Source organism: Suncus etruscus, chromosome 13 (assembly GCF_024139225.1).
Source record: "Suncus etruscus isolate mSunEtr1 chromosome 13, mSunEtr1.pri.cur, whole genome shotgun sequence".
Classification (NCBI taxonomy): Eukaryota; Metazoa; Chordata; class Mammalia; order Eulipotyphla; family Soricidae; genus Suncus; species Suncus etruscus.
This window is the reverse complement of record NC_064860.1, coordinates 7,384,965-7,408,513: the sequence shown is the minus strand read 5'-3', so window position 1 is coordinate 7,408,513 and position 23,549 is coordinate 7,384,965. Positions and strand designations below refer to the sequence as shown.

General features: G+C 35.9%; 1 protein-coding gene across 1 annotated transcript in view; it reads left to right on the top strand.

Moving 5' to 3' along the window:
• DGKB (diacylglycerol kinase beta) overlaps positions 1 to 23,549 on the top strand; it is a 754,568-nt gene that overhangs the window by 66,789 nt on the left and 664,230 nt on the right. The window lies entirely within an intron of this gene.

Below are 23,549 nucleotides of genomic sequence, written 5' to 3'. Positions count from 1 at the left end.
TCAAAGCCATGGTAGGGTCTTCCCTGATAGAGGATTGCTTCCAGGGGTTGTTATAAAAACCTTGGATGTTTCATAGATAGCTTCCCTGGTTCAGGGGTGAAGAGAGGATGCCCATTCTTCTGAGGCCTGTGCCAGGTCATTATATCAATGTTCAGGGTGTAAGGCCCCATTGCACTACGAGATTTGTGTGTTCCAATCTCTATTAGATAAGAACTTATTTGTATGTATAGTATCTTCCCATTTTAATGTGCCTAGGCAAACAAGGAACAATTCCACGTGGCATTATTGGCACATATGGGGGCCATAAGAACAAGTCCAACAATTCCCATGACATGGTTCAATCATAAGCATTAAACTGAGGGACTCTTCCACCAAAATTCCTTATTGAACAGCTCACAAAGAGAAGACAAGATAAAAAGTGGGTAGACCTGAAAATATGTCATGTGGAATCAACTTAGACTTCAGGTGATTAGATACCATTCATCCAGCCTTGAACCCTGGACCCCAGACATAGAAACGGCACAGTTCCTCACAACAGCTACAAGAAACAAATCCCAGCCGGGACAGCCTTAATACTGTGGGGCCACCAACAAGGACCAGCTCTAACATGATATCCTGACAACAAGGAAAATGTGAACAACCTGACCTTAGAACAGATTAGCCTACCTTACCAGCCAATGACAAGACAAAACCAGAAGACTTGTCACCCTTTGGTAGGTCCAAAAGCCAAGATCGCGAGTTATAGAGGACTGGCTGCTAGAACCATGACCAGACTGTATATATCTTGGGACCAATAAAAAAGCCCTAGTTCAGGGTTTGAACTATGACCTGCACAATACTTATGATCCCCAGTTCCAAAGGTCTGGCAGAGACAATTGTAACGGAATGGGGCTTCGGGAAGCACAAAGAAAGACGCTATCCTAGGCACCATCCCAGGTTCAACACAAAGACCAAGATCTCCAACCACAGAAGATGGATTAAAATGACACTGAAGGAACGGAACCTCAAGAACCACAAAGACTGACTTCATCATAAGTCCCACCTCAGGATCCGTGCAGATACAGAGACCTCTAGACATAGAGGTCTGAGTGTATCACACAGGACAGGGCAGAAGTCTTCCACACACCACAAAAGCACCACCGGGAAAATAAATGAGCCTGAGCAGAGTCTATAGTTGATCCCATGACAATATATTCCAAGGACGGAGAAACCCCATATTTCTTAGGCCAAGTGAATTCCTCTTTGAATGACCCCAATATTTACTGTGCCAGGGCAGAGGGAAAAAAACAAAAATAAAAAAAGTACAAAACCTCGGTTATTTTTTATATATATATTATTTTTTATCTTCATTTTTTATTATTATTATTATTATTATTTTTATTTACCTACCTATCTTTGGTAGATTTCTCTGTTTGGGTGTGATTATTGAAAGTGTTGTCCCCAGTTATACTTTTTTTTTTCTCTTCTTTTCTTTCCTTTCTTTATGTGCTATGCCATGTTTCTTATTTCAAGACCATAGCGGTTTTCGTTTTGATTTGTTTTTGTTTTTGTTTTTTTGTTTTTGTTTTTGTTTTTGTTTGTCTGTTTTTCTTTTTTTTTTTTCTCGTTTGCTTGTTTTTTTGTGGTGCTAATCGATATAGCCGGAATCCTCACTGGATATTTGACACTGCTTTTGGTACGGGGGGAGTGTTTCACCTTCTTTATCTCCTTGATCTCTCAAAGCGTTGATGAGAGCCCCTAGAAGGATTCCGCACATTTTCGGCATATTAGTCTCTTACCCCAGCTTATTTCTTTTCTCTTTTTCAAACAAAACCATCCATCTTGAACTAACTAGTCCTTCCTCCAGTTAGAGGGGGAAATAAGGGAGACATCAAGACCAAACAGGTGCAAGACTACTAGGTAGTGGGTCAGATACAGAGGGGACCACATATTCTAGCTGCCCTGAGGGTGAGGGAAGAGGAAATGGGAGGGAGGACAAAAATGGAGGTATAGGTAAAGACAATCTGGTGATGGGAATCCCCCTTGCTTTTATGTAAATATGTACCTAAAATAATATTGTCAATAATATGTAAGCCACGATGATCAAAATAAAAATCATATAAAAAAAAGTGGGTAGAATCGTCACGGTAAAATAATATTTAGAAAGATCTATAGCTGTTAAAGAAAATACACATAAAATATTCAAAAGACATATCTTTTGAAACAGTTGGGGGTTGTTAAATCCAATGCACGATTTTGGTCTGTGATTAGAACTGAAGTTAAAAAGGGTAAATGTGGGGTACTGATGATTGGGGGTGAGAGAGTTAAGGAGTAATAATGAGCTTTGTAGGGGTGTGCGAAAGGACAGAATCTTTTGGGGCAGGAGGTCAGTCTTGGTGCCTAACAAATTAAAGAACTAGGGTAAAGAGGGTTAATTAAGGGGAAGATAAGGGAGTAGAAGGTTCTCTGGTTTGGAGGAGGAGACATATATCAGAGGGGTTATTTACATTATATGTGTAAGGTGTTTATGGATTAGGCTTGGCAATCAGAGATGACCAGTGTATAGGAAGTCACGTCTACATATACACTGATTTTAGAGACCTATTTGAATATTATCCTCCAAATCTAGGGAATTTCATTTTTTTTCCTAGAGAAAGTCGAGAATAAGGAATATTTTTGGGTATAGTTAAAATGTATATAATGCACTTGTGTGCTTTTGAAAATGAATACTAGTAAGAAAATAACTCCTAAATGGGGTCCAGTATGCATAGGGGAGGAATTTCTCTCCCCCACCATACCCCCAAAGCCCTATCTACCAGGCATGGCCCTGAAGAAATGGCTGGCGTGGGGGGATCTCAGTCCCCTGGACTAAGTGGTCATCCCAGGGGGCCTATGGCTAGCTGTCCTGCCCAGAGCCCCCAACATACCAGCTGAAGAAAAACAGAACTGGAATGTGGAGTCTTCTGGGTGCAGCCCATGCCTACAGAGGTCATTTCTTAAAGTTTAATACTACAGTACATTTCAATGCTTATAAAAATTTAACATTTCAGTATTTTTACTTAGAATTCCTATCTAACCAATTAAACCTATTAAGTGGCATAAATTTGTATTTATTTTTGGATGTGCATGTGTCTATAAGGGTGCTGATGAGAAATCTGTTTTTTAGCAACAGCCTAGACAATTTTTTTCCATTTTTAATAATAAAATAAATCTTCCGTAACCAAGGACAACATAATAAATGTTGTCCAATAAGGATCTTAATAAATACCTTCTGCTTTTTAGTAGGATTAGATTTTAAGAGAAACAGCAAGCTGAAAAGAGAAAGGGATAGACATTTCAGTTAAAAGCATATGTCAGTGATCTTGAACAATTGTATTTCAAATTATTATTGTAAGAATAAAGTGAGATAGTCCATGTAAGTAACTAACACAGTGCCTCATCTTTAATAAATCATTACTGTTAAGTAGTTACTATAATTATTCAAAAATGCTAGAATTATTTCTATATGTTGATTGTCTGATATTGGTTTAAGAATATCTAAGCATATAGGTTAACGGTTGCTTTTTTAGGTCTTCTGTTTTATAATGCTCGGGGAGTTGTCCAGAGGCTTCCTGATTATCTCTAAAAATGAAGGAAATGTATCGAATGATCTGACATCCTTAAAATCTTGTAATCAATGTTTCTCTGAGTTTTACTACCTAAAAAATATTCAAATGATGTCCTATGGCTCCAAAATTGAAGGCACTTATCAACTTTAGTAAAGTGTTTAAATTAGAAGGAATCTTTATATTGGTTATAATATTTAGGAAAATAGCAACATTTATAAATGTAAGAGCAATAAAATATTTAAATATAATATTAGTAACTTCTTTTTTTTCACTTTTATCCACTTATTTTTTAAAATTTTATTGTGGTTGAAGTGAATAACAATTCTCCCAGTAATATTTGAGGCACGCAGTGACAATGAGTGAGGGGCATTCCCACCACCAGTGTTGTCCCCCTCCACCTCTGTTCTCAGCATGCATCCTACAACTCTCTCCTTTAACCCTGTAATGCTAGTGCAACTGTTCCCCCTTGTACAACTTGTTGTAGATTGGGTATCAATTCTCTTGTCATTGATTTTGAATTTGGTATTCATGTCTGATCAGTTTTTATTTCCACCAAGTGAACATTTAACTTTCTGACCTTGGTACCATTGGGGGAAGAAGAAAAAAAAAGGGCTAACAAAAAAAAATAAAAGGAGTCTGTCTAGTTGTTATAAATATCTATTTAGAAAAAGGAAGGGAAAAAAGAAGAAAAAGGTAGTAAAACAAAAAAAACAGAAACAAAAAACAATAAGGGATTATCAACAGATTACAAAAAGAATAAACACAGAATAAACTAAAAACCAAAACCATCAGCTAATGAAAAAGAAAAAAAAACATACCAGATACTTCTAAAAAAGGGTTGTATTACTTCTTCCTCTTCATCTTCTTCTTCCTCTTCTTCTTTTTATTCTTTCTTCTTCTTCCTCCTCCTCCACCTCCTCCTCTTCCTCCACCTCCTCCTCTTCCTCCACCTCCTCCTCCTCCTTCTCCTCCTCCTCCTTCTCCTTCTCCTCCTCCATCATATTCTTCTTCCTTTCTTCTTCTTCTTCTTCTTCTTCTTCTTCTTCTTCTTCTTCTTCTTCTTCTTCTTCTTCTTCTTCTTCTTCTTCTTCTTCTTCTTCTTCTTTCTTCTTCTTTTCTTCTTCTTCTTCTTCTTCTTCTTCTTCTTCTTCTTCTTCTTCTTCTTCTTCTTCTTCTTCTTCTTCTTCTTCTTCTTCTTCTTCTTCTTCTTCTTCTTCGCATATGTATGGTAAATATTGGGGAACTTGCTGCGGGAACTCCCTTGGCCTAAGAGATACAGAATTTCTTTGACCTTGAAGCATACTGCCTTGGGAACAACTAAAGGCTCCATGCTCATTCATTTACACACCACAAGGTTTTTTTTTTATGGTGCCAGGAATCTTTTCACTCAGATGTGGGTGATGACATCCTGCCTTTGTAGCTGGAGATTTTGTTATATGTGTAAGTCATAGGGTGAAGGCTAGGAGAGAGATTTTCATTATGTTCTAAGAGTTCTATTCCATCACTGTTGTTATAATCAGTCTTTGTAATTAATGGTCTTGGTTTTTGTTCAGAACCTAGAACAGAGCCTAAGGTATAATCTTTCTGCATAGTTCCAGAAGTTCTGCTCAGTCATGGCTGTCAAAGTTAGACCTCTAGAATTAGAACTCTTGGTTTTTGTACAAAACCTAGGCCGAGGTCTAGACTAGGAACATCCTCATTGGTCCCCAGATAGGTTCTGTCCAGACTATATTTGTCAAAGTCAGTCGTCTGTAGATAGTGATTTGGGATTTTGCTTAGGGCAAATGATGTCATGTCTCTTGGTTGCATCATACCATTCAGTGCTGAGATGGGGCAGCCCTCTCTTAGTTCAAATTGTTGATGTTTCCTCATGTCGGCATGACATGATAAAACTAGTGCAAATTGGTGCAGGGGCGGCATTCAGAGTTTCCCGTGGTGGAGTTTGGTTCCTGTTGCTGTTGCTGTTGCTGAGACCAGTGTCAGTTCCACATCTGGGATCTGGGGTTCTAGGTTGGACAGTCACTGTCCAATCATCTGGAGTTCAAGTAGGTCTACATGACACATACTTATAGTGGGAGGCAACCCTGCATTTAAAAAAATATATAGGTTCTTATCCCTAATAGATTAGAGCTTGTTTTTGTGCATAATATTTTCCTTTATTTAGAGTGCCTATACAGAAGGATATGGTGACATATTATATTGCTGGTGTATTTGCAGGTAAGAACGAAAGTCTGTACAATCTCTGTGCACTGGTTTTGACTTTTCTCGTAGATTTTTATACCAGGCAAAATCAAAACAGGTGAAGTTGGAGAGAGAAAGAGAGAAAAGAGAAAAAATATCTATATCTATATATATAGATAATAGAAGTAAATAAAATATTTTTAAAAGGCATTAAAGAAAAAATGCTGTTTATGAGACTGACTTATTTTCTGAATAAAGACTATGATCTATAATTATAGAGCTATTAAAAACATAGAGAAAACATAGGCTTCCCTATTGAGTCTTTTTAGATGAACTTGTGATGGATGGAGTCCAGGGCATTTTTCATCACACATCATATCTTGTTGAATTTGCAAAATTATTGTAACTATGAGGTAGTGTCCTTGGACTGGTGTCCTTCTGGGGCAGAGTTAGTGGCATGCAACAGTCCATGATTAGGAGGGTGAGAAGAAGGGCCATGAAATATGAATCAGCATGTGTGTTGGTTGTAATTTCTTGCCAAGGCATGTGATGTGGGGCTGGGAGGGTGTGCTTTTTTGGGGGAGCTTGGTGGTAGATTATTGTAGCAGGAATTTGGTCCCATAACTAGTGGGTTAATAACTGAGGTTAAAGAGGGTTAAATAAGAAAGGGTAATGGGTCAGGATTTGGGGGATAGAAGGATTTCTGAATGGGGGGTAAAGGGGTAATATATAAGAGGGGCTACATACAATTTGGGCATGGTTTGTTTACAATTTAGGTCCACTGACTATAAACTCATGCCAAAATAAAGACAGATGTTACTGTTCTATTCTTAGATTGACCATCATAGGTACTGAGCTCTTAAGATATGATTGAGTTTGGCCGGGCAGTGGCGCTAAAGGTAAGGTGCCTTGGACGAACCGCGGTTGGATCCCCCGGTGTCCCATATGGTCCCCCAAGCCAGGAGCAACTTCTGAGCACATAGCCAGGAGTAACCCCTGTGCGTTACTGGGTGTGGCCCCCCCAAAAAAAAGATATGATTGAGTTTAAGAAAAGATAAACAATTGGTTAGGATATGGCTTAGTAGAGAGAGGAGGGGAAAACAGAAGGTAAGAGAGAAGAGAAAAGAATAAATATAGTGCAATGGACTGAGGGAAAAAGAAGTAGAGGGAAGATGAGAGAAAAATGAAAGAACAGAAAGAAAGAAAGAAAGAAAGAAAGAAAGAAAAGAAAGAAAGAAAGAAAGAAAGAAAGAAAGAAAGAAAGAAAGAAAGAAAGAAAGAAAGAAAGAAAGAAAGAAAGAAAAAGAAAGAAAGAAAGAAAGAAAGAAAAAGAAAGAAAAAAAGACAGAAGATATAAGAAAGAAAGCGAAAAAGAAAGAGAGAAAGAGAACGAATAAGAAAGAAAGAAAGAAAGAGAAAAAGAAAGAAAGAAAGAAAGGAAAAGAAAGAAAGAAGAAAGAAAGAAGATCGAATGTTATGATTTGCCACAATGTAATCGATGAGTGGGACCTGTAGCATAGTTCTGTGGTGTGCCATTGACTGTTCCAGTGGTCAGAATGATCAGTTTTGGGTTCTAACTGAAGACATATACAAAAGGAAGTGAGTTAATTAAAGTGTGTTATCAAGACATTGACATAATGGGCACTGTATATGGTATCCATCATGATTGACTGCCAAGGTTTAAAATAAGGGTGTCCACCCTTTGTTTCCAAGGCCCCCTGTGGACAAAGAAGCTTAAGTGTTATTTTATTCTAGGTAAAATTAAGGCAGTAAAGCATATTTTTAGTAGTCACTGAAGCAGGAGACTAGGCTTCCAATCATATTTTGCATCTGGTTCTGTGGAAAATACGTTAGGATATTATAGACCTTTGTGGTTAGAGGTTGGTTGCATACCTCTTCACTCAAAAACTTTTGCTTCCATCATTGCTATATTTTTTAGGTTATAATGGGTATTCAAGTCTTTGTGTTGCCACCCTTCTACTTCATTTGGACACTTCATCTAGTTATATGGTGGCACTTATGGTGTCTTTGGAGAATTTACCCTTTCGACCCTTGTATTTGTTCATGAATTACTATATGTTTATGTGGTATATGTTCTGAATACCTCAAAGAATAGCTATCATTATTTATCTTTCTTCTTCTGGCTTACTTAGTTTAAGATAATATTTTGGAGATCCATCCATGTTTCTGCAAAATCCATGACTGTATCATTTCTAACTGCTATGTGTATAAAAACAGATACTCTTCGCTTAATGACCAAGTTTCATTTCAAAAACTTGCTCCTTAAGTGAATTAGTCATTAAGTGAGGAACTGCATGTACTGTATACAGTCATACAGTTTATGCACAGTACTTGACAATACAGTATTTTGAATAAGTAAAATAACAAGAAAGATCAAACTGAAAACTTCCACTTGTTTTAATTTGCAATGTAAATTGTGTAATTTACACAGAGTACTGCAATGTATTACAGAACATAAAGTTAGTAAAGTAGGTCCATTAAAGCACCAAAAACCACAGTACTGTACTGTAGAATGTACAAGATGGAAAAAGGATATTTAAAATAAAATAAAATAACGGTGAAGAGGTCATAAGTGTGAGCAGTCACTAAACAGGTAGGTCATTAATTGAGGAGAATCTGTACCACATCTTCATGATCCATTCACCCATTGTTGGGCATCGAGGTTGGTTCCAATTTTTGGCTATTGTGCTGAGTGCTGTGATGAACAGTGAAGTGCATACATACTTTGGGATGAGTATTCTTCCATCCTGGGGATAGATACCCAGAGTGTAATTGCTGGATCATATGTCGGCTAAATTCTGAATTTACTAAGCACCCTCCATATTGATTTCCATAGGGGTTGGACCAGGCAGCGTTCCCACCAGCAGTGGATGAGAGTTCCTTTCCTACCACATCTTTGCCAACAGAGACTGAACCCATTATTTTTGATGTGTGCCATTCTCACTGGTGTTAGGAGGTACCTCATTGTTGTCTTAATTTGGATTTCTTTAATGATAAGTGATGGTGAACATGTTTTCATGTGTTTCTTGGCCATCTTTCTGTCTTCCTTAGAAAAGTGTCTATTCATTTCTTCTCCCCATTTTTCTATGCTTTATTGTGTTTTGTGGGGCTCACCTTTCTGAGTGCTTTGTATATCCTAAATATAAGTCCTTTATCTGATATGTCAAGTGTGAAAAATTTTCCCATTCTGTTAGCTGCCTTGAAGTTTTAGCCACTGTTTCCTTTTCTTCATTTTCTTTTAATTTTTTTAGCCAGTGTTTCTTTCACCATACAGAATCTCTTTAGTTTCATGTAGTCCCATTTGTTTACATTTGATATTATTATTCTCGCTATTGGCACTTCATCATAAAAGACATTTTTGAGGTGTAAGTCTTGTAGCATTCTACGCATTTTTCTCTCAATGAATTTTATAGTTTTGGGTCTTATTTCCAGGTCTTTAATCCATTTTGAGTTGATTTTTATGTAGGGGTTGAGATATGGATCAATCTTTTGTTTTTTAGAGGTGGTTATCCAGTTTTTCCAACACCATATGTTGAAAAGACTGTCTTTGTTCCATTTCAAGTTCTTGGATCCTTTGTCAACTATCAGTTGACCATATATATTTTGAATATGTTTATGGGTATTCTGTTCTAGCCTACTGGGCTGATACTCTGTCTTTGTTCCAGTACCATGCTGTTTTGATAAATATGGCTTTATAATAAAACTTTGTGTTAGGCAAAGAAATGCAACCCAGTTTCTACATTTTCAGTATAAATTTAGCTAACCTAGGTTTTCTGTGGTTCCACATGAACTTTATAATTGATTGTTCTAGTTCTTTAAGAAATGGCTTCTGAATCTGGATAGTGATTGCATTAAACCTATATAGTAATTTAGGTAAGATAGTCATTTTGATTATGTTGATTCTTTCTATGCATGAGTAGGGGATATTCTTCCATTTCCTTAAGTCCTCTTCAATTTATTTTTGAAGTGCTTTGACGTTTTCATGGTATAGGTATTTCACTTCTCATTTTAGGTTGATTCTCAGGGACTTGATATTTTTAGATACTATTTTAAATGAGATTGACTCCTTAATGTCTTTCTCCTCTACTTCATTATTTGTATAAAGGAATGCTATTGTCTTTTGTATCCAGCCACTTTGCTGTATGTTTTTTTGTTTCTAGAAGTTTTACTGTGAAATCCTAAGTGTTTTCTATGAATATCATCATATAATCTGCAAAAAGAGATAGCTTGACTTCATCTTTCCCTATCTGCACTCCTTGAATTCCCTTCTCTTGTCTGATAGCTATTGCTTATACTTCTAAAGCTATATTGGATAAGAGTGGAGAAAGTGGGCAGCCTTGCCTCATTCCTGACCTTAGTGGATATGTTTTCAATTTTTTACCATTAAGGGTAACATTGGCTGTGGGCTTTTCATAAATAGCTGAACTATCTTCAGGAAGGTTCTTTCTAACCCTATTCACTGAGTGTTTTCAGCATGAATGGCTGTTAAGTTTTGTCAAATGCCTTCTCTGTGTTGATTGATATGATCACATGGTTTTTTTTCTTTCTTCTTGTTGATGTGATGTATGATGCTAATTGATTTGCATATGTTGAATCATCCTAGCCTCCTGGTATGAAACCCACTGGTCATAATGTATAATTTTTGATGTATTGTTGAATTCAGTTTGTTAATATTTTGTTGAGGATTTTTGTATCTATGTTCATTAGTGAGACTGGTCTGTAGTCTTTCTTCTTTACTGTCTTTGGTAATGAGTATGATTCATATAACTCCTAAAAGGAGTTAAGAAGGATTCCACTGAGAATCGGTGGTTGTAATTCTTCTCGGAATGTTTGATAGTTTTCACCCATCAAACCATCTGGACCTGGAATTTTGTTCTTGGGAAGTTTCTTAATTACTGTTTCAATTTCTGCAGATGTGATTGGACTACTTAGGCTTTCTACGTCCTCCTTATTCAGTCTCAGAAGTTGAAATTTCTCCAGAAACTGTCCGTTTCTTCCAGGTTCTCTAGTCTCCTTAAGTACAGTTGTTCATAGGATGCCGTCATGATGTGTTGAATTACTTGGGGTTCTGTTGTAATCTCTCCCCTTTAATTTGTGATCCTATTTATAGGGTGTTTTTCCTTTTTTTGGTGAGTCTTGCCAGCGATTTTTCAATTTTGTTTATTCTTTCATAAAACCAACTCTTGGTCTCATTAAATTTTTGTATTGTTTTCTTTATTTCTATGTTGTTTATTTCTGCCCTGGTGTTTATTATTTCTTTTCTTCTGGCTGTGTTTGGATTTCTTTGTTGCTGTTTTTTAGCTCCTTAAGATGTCCTTGTAAACTGTTGATTTTGTCCTTTTCCTCTTTCCTGACATAGGCCTGTATTGCTATGAGTTTTCTTCTAATTACTGGTTTTGCTGTGTCCCACAGACTTTGACAGTTTGTCTCTTCATTAACACTCATCTCAAGGAATATTTTTATTTCTTCCTTGATATTCTCTTTGATCCAGCTGTTGTTGGTTAGAATGTTGTTTAATCTCCAGATGTTGGATTTTCTCCACTGCTTCTTTTTACAATTTATCTTGATCCCTGTTGCATACTGGTCTGACAGGGTGCTTCTAATAATCTTTATGTTTGTGACTTTGTGAAAGTTTGATTTATATCCTATGGCATAGTTTATTCTAGAGAAGACCTCATGTGCACTTGAAAAGAATGTATATTCTGCTTTCTTGGGGTGGAGAGCCCTGGTAGGTTCATTAGGCCCATTTCCTCTAATGTCTAATTTAGGGTTTTTATGTATTTGCTAATTTACTGCCTGGTGGATATGTCTAGTTGTGATAGTGGAGTATTAAAATCTCCTACTACTTTCACATTTCCTTCCATATGTTTCTCTAGATTTGTGAGCAAATGTCTTACATATTTTGCTTGTTCTACAGTGTGCGCATAAATATTGATCAGGGTTAGTACTTCATCTAATGTTCCCCTGATTAGTAATTATTGACCTTCTTGGCCTCTAAGCACTTTCTTGAAGTTGAATGCAATTTGGTCTGATATAAGAATGGCTGCCCTGGCTTTTATTTGTTGTTCATTGGCTTGAATAATTGATTTCCATCCCTTAATTCTAAGTCCCTGCCTGTCCTGTTCTTTTAGATGTGTTTCGTGGAGGCAGCAGATGTCTGGTTTTTGTTTTCTGATCCATCTCTACGTCTTTTAATAGAAAATTAGGTCGTTGACATTTAAGGACTTACCACCAGAGAGGGTTGTTGTGCAATTGTATTGGGTAGAGTAGTTGCTACAATCTGGGATTTGGATTGCGTAGAACATCTTTGAGAATTTCATTTAAAGATGGTTTGGTTAGCACAAATAGCATGAATTCTTTTTTGTCTAAGAATGTTTTTAGTTCTCCTTCCCATATGAATGAGAGTTTTGCTCGGTAGTGTACCCTAGGTTGTAAGTTTCTTTTATTTAGTAGTTTAATTATATCACTCCACTGTGTTCTTGCTTAAAATGATTCAAATGGGAAGTCTAGTTTGATTCTTATGTCCCTTCCTTTGTATTTGAGGGTTTTTCTCTTCCTTATTGCTTTAAACAATCCATCTTTCTCTTTTTTTGCCAATTGGATTACCATATGTCTTGGTGTTGGTCTGTTGGGGTCTATTTTATTGGGGATTCTTATTGCCTCCTGGATTTGTATGGGTTTTTTTTTTTTCAAAGGGTGGGAAAAAATCCTGAATCCTTATATTCCAAAATCCTTATATTTCAAAATCACTGTTTATAAGGATTCAGGATTTATAAACATTTATTAACACAACTTTATTACCTTAAATGACTTGTCAACTAGTTAAATGTACCATTGAATATTGTGAGTTAAATAGTTCAGTGGCATACAATTCAGCTCAGCCATGACTTCTGGCCTGAGCTGTAGCACCACCCCCTTTAGCAGACTGCAGGTGTTGACTGGAGACTGTGTGTATTTCATTAGGTGCACATGCATTGAATCAATTAACTTGTATGACCCGAGTATAAGCTGAGTTCGGGGTATGTCCCAAATCTTATGTCGAAAAACTTGGCTTATACTCGAGTATATAGCTAAATAGGCTGTTATATTTCTAAATAAATGAAATAAGATAAATAACATTGGCTTTTAACTCTAGCATATAAATTTACATGAGATTTTTTTTTATATCTTCCTCCTGTCACTTTGTTTTTTCTCACCATAACTTAAAAAATATCTTAACTCTAAGGTCCTACTTAGTCATTAAGGGAAAAACAGAAGTTATCAGAAGCTTTACTATTTCTAAACACCATAATGAAAAAACAGCATAAATGTGAACTTGTAGAAAAATAAGTTACTGCTTATTTGTTGAAGGTTATCTTTGTTTTTAAGGATGTTAAAACAGTGATCAGCTACTCTGTTCCTGAAATTTGAACCATTTTTATCTACTAACTCCAATTTTAAGATTTGTTTCAGTGATTCCTGAAAACAAAACGTTTTCAAGATTTCTGTTCTGTTCTGAGTAGCAACTTTGAGCTCTTTGCTACTCCTCATAAATACACTTCTCAAAGAGCTGAGGCATCCTAGTCTTCTTAAATTCAGTGTCCCTATTCAAACCTTTCTCATTTGATTCATCAGCGACTAGAAAAATTTGCTTAACTTTATAAGCAAGTACTTATGAAGATATTAAGTGCTGAATGTGACACAAATGACACAGATATGTCTTTGAAAAGTTCAGCTTATTTAGATGTCAACAACTCCTACATGTGAATTATATGTATTTCTTATGTATTTTTTCTTCAGATTTTTCTGTCTTTTTGACATTGTATTCTAGCCATCCTTCCCCAAGCATAGAGTGAGGAAGATATTTTTCAACTCCTACAATATGTGATGTCTTCGGAAGTTTATATGCTTTCTTTTTTATTATTTTTAATATTAATTGAAGTTATTACAAGTTACTAAGCTCCAAACCACATGAAAGTGTTCTGTTAAACTACAGAAATGTATAATGAACATATAATAGAGCAGATTTTTCATGACTAGCAATTCGCTCTATTCAAAAGCATCCGTGCGTCAAAAAAAAAAAAAGGCAAAAACGAACAACACTGAAGATTCTTTTTTATATTTTATATAAACTCTCCTTTCCTGGATAAATATGAATTTTTTTATATTTGTATCTTCAGATACCTTCGAGGATAAAATAATTGTTGTAGGATGAGGTAGAAGAAGGTATTTTCATACTTTCTCCTAAGCTAGCACATTTGCAAATAATTTGTTCTGCTATCCAATAATTCTATCAGGTATTATTATTCTAGCACATATGTCTAGTCTGGTGTTTCTGAAACATAGTCTCTTCAGACTAAGAACCAATGAATGCATATTTTTTTTACTAGACCAGGACACTGCAGTAGACCTTATATACTTTTCCACTCATATCCACTTTTATTAAGTATTATTAGTGTCCTACTTGTCCTGTTTAATTATACTATTGGTTTCCTGTTGTAATTTTTGTTCAATAGGGAATAAATAATGACTTGAGGTTAGGATGCAAAGACTTTTGGGGGGGGTATTTCTTTTTTTTTTTTTTTTTTTTTTTTTTTTTTTTTTTGGTTTTTGGGCCACACCCGGTAACGCTCAGGGGTTACTCCTGGCTATGCGCTCAGAAGTCGCTCCTGGCTTGGGGGACCATATGGGATGCCGGGGGATCGAACCGCGGTCCGTCTCCTAGGCTAGCGCAGGTAAGGCAGGCACCTTACCTCCAGCGCCACCGCCCGGCCCCGGGTATTTCTTTTTTATATTTTATTTAAACACCTTGATTACATACATGATTGCGTTTGGATTTCAGTCATGTAAAAAACATCCCCCATCACCAGTGCAACATTCCCATGGAGTTTCTATGAAACACAAAGCAAAGGAAAAGCAGGTGTGTATAGAGTCTTCAAACAAAGGAGTAGATCTCATCAAACTTGAGAGAAGAAATGTAGGAATCATCCTGAAAGGATTTCAGATGACAATGCCTAGTTTACATTCTAAGCTTATCCAACTTTTTTATCTGGAGCAAATATAGACCTTAAAAAAACTTTGAATGGACAACATGTCATGACCCTGGTACATCCATTATCTTTGGTAATTGGATCCTGTATTTGAAGTGTGAGATGTTTTTGACGAATACCAAGGGCCAAAGAGCCTTTTTCATCTCCTCAGTATTGTTAGCCAGTACTAACTAAGCAAAGTGACAAATCTATTATTGACTGCATGAGAATGCCAGAATTAGACTGCTTGATAACAGCCAGCAAAATGGTCCTTGCTGACAGTCAGTTTAATAGTCTAGACAAAACATCTTAAAGGAGAAAAGAATATATATGTACATACTATAGAGAATCCCAAATGAACATTTCCATGTTTTTATATACATTTTATGAAGGAGCTGGTTATATAAGGAAATGCTCCTACTAATAGCATCTTTACCTGCAGAATTAAAGTAAGTCATAACTCTTGATTTCATATTACAATAAGACTATTTCTCTTTTCAAGGTTCATTATGTGTCATAAAAAGTAGATATTTTGATAACTAAAAGCTTATCCATCTGTATCATATATTTATTGATTTATTATTTAAGTAAATTATCAAATTTGTGAGCAATGAAAGGCTTCCACTAACAGAAAAGTAGAGAGACTTTATTCTAATCAGTTTGTTGTCAGAAAAAACAAGTCAAGAACCAAAAAGACTTTACTTTTGGTCCTTTAGAAGCATCGATATCACTAACTAGCACTTGTTTTATTTTTTAATCTTTATTTATCCACCATGATTACAAACATGTTTGTAGTTAAGTTTCAGTCATAAATAGAACACCCCCGTTCACCAGTGCATCATTCCCACCACCAATGCCCCCCTCCTTCCCTATCCCTTCCTGTATTCCAGACAGGCATTCGACTAGCACTTGTTAAAATGAAAATTAGATCAGTCCAATTCAGAGAAAATGGTTTTAAAAAAAAAGTTAAGAACCTATAATGACAAAATTATTCTAATTCAGATAAGGTGAATTTTTCAAATTATGTGTTTGTTGTTAGAAAATAATTTTTTTAGGGGGGCAGAGAGATAGCATGGAGGTAAGGCGTTTGCCTTTCATGCAGAAGGATGGTGGTTCCAATCCCGGCATCCCATATAGTCCCTCGTGCCTGCCAGAGGCGATTTCTGAGCATAGAGCCAGGACTAACCCCTGAGCGCTGCCGGTTGTGACCCAAAAACCAAAAAAAAATAAAGAAAGAAAAAAATAAAAAAAGAAAGAAAGAAGGAAGGAAGGAAGGAAGGAAGGAAGGAAGGAAGGAAGGAAGGAAGGAAGAAAGAAAGAAAGAAAGAAAGAAAGAAAGAAAGAAAGAAAGAAAGAAAGAAAGAAAGAAAGAAAGAAAGAAAGAAAGAAAGAAAGAAAGAAAGAAAGAAAGAAAGAAAGAAAGAAAGAAAGAGAGAGAAGAAAAAGAAAAAGAAAATAAAGAAAAGGAAAGAAAGAAAATAAAGAAAGAAAAAGAAAGAGAAAGAAAGAAAGAAAGAAAGAAAGAAAGAGAGAGAGAGAGAAAGAAAGAAAGGAAAAGAAAAAAGAAAAGAATTTTAAAATAGACAATACTGATGAGTTATAATAAATTGATCAAGTGGTTCTAGAAGTTCTGTTCCCTCAGTGTCGTTTTAATCCGTCTTCTGTGGTTGGCAGTCCTGGTCTTTGCGCTGATCCTAGGAAGGGGCCTGGGATAGCGTCTTTCATTATGTTTCCAGAAGACCCATTCCATTGCAAATGTCTCAGACAGACCTCTGGAACTAGAGATCATGGTGGTTATGCAGGTCATACATGGTTCTGTCAGCCAGTCATCTGTAAATCGCTATTTTGGCATTTGGATAGACCAAAGGGTGACAAGTCTTCTGATTTTGTCTTATAGTTAGCTGGTGAGGTAGAATAACTTGCTCTTTGGTCAAGTTGTTCCCATTTTCCTTGTTGTCAAGGTATCATATTAGGGCTGGCACTTGTTGGTGTCTGAGCACTGTTAAGGATGTCCTGGTTGGGATTTGTTTCCTGTGGCTGTTGTGAAGAAGTGTGTCATTTCTATGTCTGTGGTCCAGGGTTCAAGGCTGGATGGTTGGTGTCTAATCACCTGGGGTCTAAGTTGGGTCCACATGACATATTTTCAAGGTGGGAGATGCCCCTGTATTGTAAACAAGTATGAGTTCTTATCCCTAGTAGATAAGAGCTCATTTTTATATGTAAGATTTCCTCTTTTTTTAGTGTGCCTTTGTAGGGAAAAATGGTGCTACATTATATTGCCAGTACATTTGAGGGTGGAAAGAGAAGAAAACAAAAACAGGTAACACACCCAAAAAAGATAAAAGTAGAAATAAAATATATATGTGCTCACATATATATATATATATATAGATATAGATATATATATGAAAAGAAAAATATTTTTAAAAATAAAATAAAAAAGTAATTAAAGGAACAAAGTGATGCAAGAGACTACCTTACATTTGGGGAAAAGCCGGTAAAGAGGTAGTGTAATACAGGTCTTATACTTATGGTGGAAGTATAGGTTTCCCCATTGTCTTTTGAGATTTTCTTATGGTGTGTGGGTTCCCGGGCCCCTTTTCATCACACAAACTGACCCTCTTGAGATTGACAAAAGATTTGCTGCAGGGAGGTCTTGGGAAGAGTTCTTGCTTTGGGGATACTTTTAGAGCTAAGTCCGGTTTCAAGTAACAGTCTACTTTAAGAAGGGTTGGTAAGGAGGACCGCACAGCATGAGTCAGCAGGGGAGTTGCTTGCATTTTCTTGCAGGGGACGAGGTGTGGGTTTGACTGGTTGTCTCTTCGCTTGGGTGCTGGGTACTGGTTCGTTGGGGTAGGTCAGTCTTGATGCCTAATGGATTAAGAACTGAGGGTGAAGACTTTTAATAAAGTGGGAAATCTGGATGGGATTGAGGGGTGAAGGGATAGTTTGATTTCCAAAGGGGGGAACTGGGAAAGTATATGGAAGGGGCAGGAAAAAATAGAGAAAATAAATTAAAAAGTAAAGGAGAAAAAAAGAAAAAGAAAGTAGTGAGAAGAGAGGGAAAAAGAGCAAAGGAATGATAGTTTGCTTGAATGTGTTTGATGAGTAGGGGCTATAGTGTAAGTCTGTAGGTCACAGTTGCTGCTTCGGTGGTCTGGCTGGTCACGTGCTTCAAGTCCTAAAAGAAGGTATTACCTAGAGATAAAGGGTATGTTAAAAAGTTATATTGGGACATTCTCCTAGTGCACGGTGGGTATGATATCTCCTGTGACTGAGCCCCGACATGCCATCTTAGTTTGTCCACCCATTGTATCCAAGAACGCCTGTGGATAGAAAAGCTGAGAGGTTATTTTAAAATATAGTAAGATTAAGGCATTAAAACATATTGTTATAAAATGCTTTTAGAACCACAAAGAAAGACTTCATTATAAGTTCCACTCCTTGACCTGTGCAGATATCAAGATCTCTAGATACAGAGGGCAGATTTTATCACCCAGGATGGAGCAGTAGTCTTCCAAACACCACAAAAGCACCAAGGGGAGAGTAAATGAACCTGAAAGAAGTCTATGGTTAATCCCATGACAATATACTTTAAGGATGAAGAATCCCTGTATCTCTTAGGCCCAGGGAATTCCTTTTCGAATGACCCCAATATTTACTGTGCATGTGCAGGAGGGAAGAAAAAAAAGGCAAAAAGCACACAAAAAATATTTTATTTATTTATCTAGTTTTTTTTTGTCGATTTCTTTGTTTTGTTTTGGCTATTGAAGTTGTTGTCTCCATATATATTTATTTATTTCTCTTCTTCTTTTCTTCCTTTATGTGCTCTGCCACGTTTTTTTATCTCAATACCATGGCTTTTATGTGGTGCTTATCTTTTTTTTTTTTTTTGGAGTGATCACTGAATAATTTATTTGACACTTCTTTTTGTACTGTTGTGTTGTTTCACCTCCTTTTCCCCCTTCTTCAAACCTAGGATGAGAGCCTCTAGAAGAACTCTGCCCATTTTCGGAGTATTTGATTTTTTCCCCCCAGTTTATTACTTTTCTCTTCTTCAAACAAAGCCACATAACTTGAACTATCTATTCCCGCCTCTCAATTAGAGGGGGAAATAAGGGAGGTACCAAGACCATACAAGTGTCAGACCACTAAGTAGTAAGTTAGGCACAGAGGGGACCACTTATTCTAGCAGCCCCGGGGGTGAGGTGAGAGGATATGGGAGGTAGGACAGGAACGAAGGTGGAGGGAGGACAATTCGGTGATGGGAATTCCCCTAATTTTATGTTAATATGTACCTAAAATATTATTGTCAATGATATGTAAGCCACTATGATTAAAATAAAAAATATATTAAAAAACTCATGATCAAAAAAATAAATTGATCAAGTGGCATCCTAATGAAGACAGCTATTAAACATCCTGCTTATTTTTAAAGGATTGAATGCTGAAACAAGAAAAAAGAGAGCGTTTATACACACTATGTGAGAAAGTCACTTTTCAGAACTACAAAAGCTTCAATATTGAATACATCTTTTTTTCATGCACTTTTAGTTAAAGGTAAGCCGGATGACCATTAGCAAAAGGGAATCTTGTAATGACAAGTTTTTTTCCTGATTCTTTTGTATGTGCCACATTTTCCTACCCAGCCTAAGAATTTCTTTTGTGTAACTCTCTTCCCTGACTTGTCTATATAGATATATAGATATATGTATGTATGTATGTATGTATGTATGTATGTATGTATATATGTGTGTATATACATATATATGTAAGTGAATTCATTTTTCCAAATGTACTTAATAGATGCTTGTACTGATATTACTTTAGGCACTAAAAAGGCAATAGCAAATAAACTGAGTTTCCTGCCCAAGTGAAAATAGAAGAGGTTATTACATGAATGGTAACTACAACACTAATCTAATGTATCTGTACATCGAGATGAAATTCGAGAGCAAATTTAAAAATATTTGAGTTGTTTTTAGCCTTCTCTCAGAACTGAAAGTTGCTCAGTATACATTATTTTGTTTGAATAAATATTTAATTTTTAAGTTTTTTATGATATTACTGTATCTATAATCTGAATATTATATAGTATAAATAATTTAATATTCTTCTATATTCAAAACAAAAGGTGATGATGAATGGTGTATATTAAGTCCAGTTTTAAATTTAATAACAAAATAAAATTTTCCAGATTAGATAATAGTCACTTTAACATATGAAGGACGTCTGTTAACCAGACATTTTCAATTTGAGATAATTACTTACTTAGAAACTATAAAAACTTAGTTGATAGACTGCTAAAATGAATCAACTAATTCCATTATAATTAATATTATAATTTATTATTATTGTTAATTTGCTAGACATAACTCTAAACAGCTTTTGAGTATTATTGATATCAACGAATAGGCATTGCTAATGAATGTTGAGATCTCAAAGAGGACTACAAAATCACTGTATCAATAATGCAAATCAGATGGGAAGAATTTAAAAAAAAGAGTTTCTGAAATGTAGTTTTTTCAAGTGGTTGTATATTGGGTCAATTTTTTCACGTTTTCTTTTTTTTTCCTTTTTTATTTTTTTTGGTTTTTGGGTCACACCCAGCAGTGCTCAGGGGTTACTCCTGGCTCTATGCTCAGAAACCCCCAGCAGGCTCGGGGCACCATATGGGATGCTGGGATTTGAACCACCATCCTTTTACATACAGGGCAAATGTCTTACCTCCATGCTATCTCTCTGGCCCCTCATATTTTCTTTCTTCAAATTATTCACCAAATGTGTGTAGTTTTAAAATCCCTTCAAAATTGACATCTCATTGGTCTTTAGTGCTGGGGTGTTTATGTTTCATTAAATTGATTCCACATTTTTCTCACCATTTTTGGATGAAACTCCATATTTGAAGTCAGAAATGAAATTCTCTACCTTCTTTTGATATTTGCAAGTGGCTATAGGAATAAAGCAGAATGACAAAAGTACATGAGAAGTTATTAATAGTGTATTTGTTATTATATGGGAATCATGATTAGACAAGAAAAAAAACAGTCACAAGATTTGTAGAGACTTAGTTTCAAGAGCCTATTGCTAAAATTCAGGTTGCAGGAGAGGAAATATCAGTTAGTTGTATCAAGGCATGGATGATTAATGCTCCCTACACTCCTATTCTTGATTTACACTTCAAATTATTTTCTCAATGATGTAAGAGCCACCTGGATTTATAGTCAACATGTCTATATTTCAGGTAGGAAACTGGAGATAACAAAATTATAACTGAGCACTTGCCAGCCGATCTCTAAAATAGATATTTCTATATATGTCATCCAACATATGCCACCTTGTCAGATTCTTCTAAAAAGTATTTGAGAAATGCATTGTGTCTTTTGTGAAACAACATAATTATTGAAGAATGTTTTGTTGAGAGAGGATACTAATTTTAACATGAAGATGTGGTGGGGGAACGAGAGTAAATGAAGAGGGGGGAAAAGAGATAGAGTGAGAGTGAGGAAGTGAATGTGTGTGCGAAACAAAGAAACAGAAATAAAGAGAGCTTTATCAAATAGTGGAGAAACTTTATGCACCCTGGTGATTTGCAGTCAGCTCCAGAATGGAGTGCATCATAAGGTTATGAAGGCAGTTGATCACCCAGAAAACACCTGTTGTGGTGTTTCAATTACCTTTTTCATGTACTCTCTCAAACTGAGGTTGAAAGCCTCTAGAAGGTCTCCACCCATTTTCAGCATATTTGACTTATTTTCTGTTTTTTGTTTTTTTCTTATTTTGTACCCCCAATTATATTGCTTTTCTTTCCTTCAAACAAAACCACATAACTCGATTTATCTAGCTCTGCCTCTTAAATAGAAGGGGAAACAAGGGAGGGTACCAGGACCAAACAGATATATGACCACTAATAGTAAACTAGACAAATTGGGGACCACCTACTCTAGCAGCCTGGAGGGTGATGGTGGGGTTTATGGGTTGCAGAAAGGGAACTGGGATGGGGGGAGGACAAATTTGGTGATGGGTATTCCCCTGATTCAATGTTAATATGTACCTAAAATACTACTGTGAAAGATATGTAACCCATTATAATCACAATAAAATTAAAAAAAAAAAAAGAAAAGAGGGAATACTTAGGTATGTCCAGTTTTTGTCGTTTTGGACCTCACCTGGCAGTATTCAGGACTTACACCTGATCTCTTCCCTCAGAGATCATTCCTAACAGACTCCTGAGTCCATTTGAGATGCTGGAGATCAAATCCAGATTGGAAACATGATAGGCAAGTGGTCTCCCCAATAGTGCTAGTACTCATGTCTTTAAGGCATGTCTATTTTCATTCAATTAATCTAGTATAATTTAACCAAGGAGAATATATATTGGATGGACTGAGTATTGTTTTATCAATGATATTTCCATGCCCCAGGTCCAATGTCCTTATTTGTCCAATGGAAGATCATTATTATTTACCTGTATTGCTTCTTTGTGGTTGGCACTGTCAGAAGAGTGTCATTGGTAAATACTACTCTCAGTAAAGATGACACATCTTTAGGAATAGTATGGCTTTCATCTTTTCTGTGTTTTAATTTTTTATGCTGCCAGTGCTTAGAACTATGAAATTATGTCTGGCTCCTGCTTCATACGTGCTTTTGTTTTTTAATAAATAAGCAAAATTTCATTAAATCTCGAAAAAATAGTTGAGCTTGCATATACCAGAAATAGAAACTGATCCACTTAACTTATACAAAGGAACATTTCTTGATTTGGACAGTGAAGATCACTTGAAAGTCAGGTACAGACAGGGAAAGGTATCCAATTATTACCATCATTGTTGAAGGCCAACTATTTTCATCCTGTTCTTGAATCACTCCACTCAATAAGATCAAGATTTCTGAGGCTGAGTCTAATGTGCAGAATGTGACTGATTCATCTGGTTCTCTTGAGAAGGAGGAAAAAACAAAACAGGACATTATGTTCATTACATATATACATTATATATTATATCTTAATCTGCATAAAAGTGGGTTTGTGATGAAAGAACATCTCTTATGAGGGAACAGATCAAGGAGTTTTGCCTGGTCATTGCAAAAATAGTTCTCCCTCCAACGCCCTTTAGGTTATCAGCAACCTCTAACCTTGTAAATTTAAGTGTGTAAAACCCCAAGGATGTGACCCAAAAGATAGCGGTTTAATACAAACACAAAAGGGTGCAATGATGACTCTTAGTGTTAATATGAAAAAAAGGAAAAGCTAAAAAAATTACACTTAAGGCCAAATATGGCTTTAGTGAATAATATATTTAGATAGTCAGACTGAATACATTTTAGAGATATTTGCTTGAAATTGTTTCTTTTTAGGATAAACACCCCAGGATGAGTGTTTCAAGAATAGTTGATTACTATCTTAATCAGAAATTGAAATCAGAATGTTTTTTCATTTCGTTTGTTTTTATAGATGTAAGAGTATCAATTCTGGATGATGGAGGGAGTTTATTTTAAGCATGAATCACAGTAGTATTGCCTGGCAACATCATGCAAGAGTAACAGACATTTGGAAATGTTTCGGTTCAATGAAAATTTTCGTTGGGTTATAAAATTTTACAAATTTTTTAAGCATTTTATTGTTACAGAATACATTATATGAATCTCAAGGCTAATCTCCATCACTGCTTTAATGCTGTATCACTACAACAATAACAATCTAGATCAATTTAAACCACTGTTGAGAATATGGCACAATAGGAGAACTGCAGGT